General features: G+C 36.8%; 1 long non-coding RNA gene across 1 annotated transcript; it reads left to right on the top strand.

Annotated features, from left to right (window-relative positions):
* The first annotated feature begins 214 nt into the window (after positions 1–214).
* LOC116069727 lies at positions 215–2243 on the top strand. The gene is made up of 2 exons (XR_004110115.1): positions 215–297; positions 2070–2243. It is a non-coding gene; the product is annotated as an uncharacterized LOC116069727 (long non-coding RNA).
* The last annotated feature ends 254 nt before the right edge of the window (positions 2244–2497 follow it).

The following is a 2497-nucleotide window of genomic DNA, read 5'->3' on the forward strand; positions in this document are numbered from 1 at the left end:
AGAAATGGTAGGAAATGCCTTTAAGCTCTGCTAAATCTACTTGAGACTATTCCTTTTATTCTCAGCTTTATTTAAGCATCCTATGATAATATTTTTTCTGTGAATGAATGAAATTACATGAGAACATGATTTTGGTCTCTAACTGGCCATGGGTAGAACCTTTCCTTCTTCCTGGAACCATAGAGTGAGGAATTCTCATGGGAGCCCCATTGTTTCAAGAACCTCTAAGGCAGCCTGGATTGCTGCTGCAAGAGGCATTCCAGATAATCAAACAGACCTTGAAAGCCATAACTTGAGGTAAGGATGGAGGTACAACTATTTTCACACAAAGTTGGAGTGCCTCTTCCCTAACTCAAATTGATTCAGGATAGGACATGTGGCTAGTCTGAATGAGAACATCTTCATTGATATCAATGTGGGGCCTGAGGCTAGTGTACTGGAAAATCTTGTGCAATTGACAAAAAAGGCTCTTATATTTGCATGTCACGTTCATACCCAAAATTCCTGGCTGTCTTGTTCTGACCAATTGCAGGTATTGGACAAACAGAGATGAGAGAAAGAAGAAAGGCAAGACAGGCAGGCACAAGTACAGAAAAGCTGCTATAGGGAACATACTACCTGCAGCCAGAAACCTCAGTTACGTTTAGGTTTATGCATTTGAATCAAGGAGGTGCATTCTTTGAACAAGGAAGCAGGTTTAGCCAATCCATGTATGAGATCTCCATAGAGTAGCAATTTGAGGCTGGAAACATCCCAGAGAAGGAAAGAAACTGTAATAGACAGTTTCTTCATACACTGTCAATATTTCAACAGAACCAAGAAGATCATCATGGGGGAAGATTTGACTTCTCCTATGTGTCCTTGACATGGCTATGATTATGGCAAAAACATATACATTAAATAAGGACTCCATCTGTTCTCTACACTTGGCTATAGCTTTAGACCATTTATCTAATTTTTACATTTTCTATGGGGTGTATAGGTTTATGAATGTATGCAAGTGTGTTTGTCCACACAAGTACATGTTGAGGTAAAGATTAACATCTGAATATCTCTATCAATCTCTTCTTCTCCCTCTTTCTCTCCCTTCCTCCTTCCATTTCTCCCACCTCTCTCCTTCCTTCCTGCCTTCCTTCCTCCCTCCCTTCCTTCCTTCCTCCAATATTTGGCTGCCTTTGACCAAACCCTTAGTTCATAATTTTGGCTAATAAAGAAGGTCAGTGAGTCCTCAGGATCGACTTATCTTTATACCCAACACTAGACTGACAAGCTCATGCTTCCACACCTGATAGTTTTGGTTTGCTTTTATTTTTTTTTAAAAGCAGAATCTGGGGATCCAGACAAGGTTCTCAATCCTGCACTAAATATATTTTACAACTTACTTTTGTTTTGTTTTGTTTTTTTTTTCAAGACAGGGTTTCTCTGTGTCACCTTGGCTGTCCTGGAACTCACTCTGTAGACAAGGTTAGCCTCGAACTCAGAAATCCACCTGCCTCTGCCTCCCAAGTGCTGGGATTGAAGGCATGTGCCACCACTACCTGGCTACAACTTACTTTTACATTCAACTAGTAAATACCTGTGTGTCTTGCCCCTTGGAATTTCATTAGGCCTTCCTTCTTTCCTTCCTTCCTTCCTTCCTTCCTTCCTTCCTTCCTTCCTTCTGTGCTAAACTGTTCTTTATAGTTAATAGCAAATGTTAAAAATAATCATGGATTTATGTATTATGTTTATGTATTAATTTACTAACATTAACAATTTTGAAAGAGTGCATGTCAACCGTTAAGGTGCTATTCAAACTCAGCGCAACATTTTATGTAACATTTTCATATAAAATTTGCATTTATAGAACTAAAAATGTTACAGTGAATAGTTGGCATTGCAGTGACTCTCTTAATTCAACATTATTATAAAATGTTTTGAACTTTGATGAGGTTTTACTGTATTAACTTTAAGCACAACTGAAATACCAAGTTGTTGCCTAGAATGATAGAATTGCATTAAGCTACATTGTTTCACCTTATGGTAATTACGCTATTAGTATTTATTTTGTATCTATTCTTTAAATATAGGTAAATGTACTGACACTAGGGCCAGGAATAGAAATTGTATCCAAAGAGAGTTGGAAGAAAATTGAACTATACCATACTTATGAAGAAATGAAGTAAAGAACTGTGACCACATATCTAGAGAAGTCACAAGCTGTATAATCCAAACTTGTATAATAAAACTTGTATAATCCAAAATATTTCTGCTTGGCTTATTTGAGAAATTCAAATGTTATTAAAATTGGTAACAAAATGTGCTGAATGTATTCTTTTAATAGTAAAGTAGCAAGATAATTACTTCAGAATTGTATCAAAACAGTGCTTTGACAAGAAAATTGTCTCTGGTAACAAGATCACCTTTTGCTGACAGTAATGACAAGTACAGGAGAGATGTTATATTCATTAGTTTTCTGCCCATGTAATAAAATAACATGATCCATGCAACTGTTCAA

Source organism: Mastomys coucha, unplaced genomic scaffold (genome assembly GCF_008632895.1).
Source record: "Mastomys coucha isolate ucsf_1 unplaced genomic scaffold, UCSF_Mcou_1 pScaffold1, whole genome shotgun sequence".
Taxonomy (NCBI): domain Eukaryota; kingdom Metazoa; phylum Chordata; class Mammalia; order Rodentia; family Muridae; genus Mastomys; species Mastomys coucha.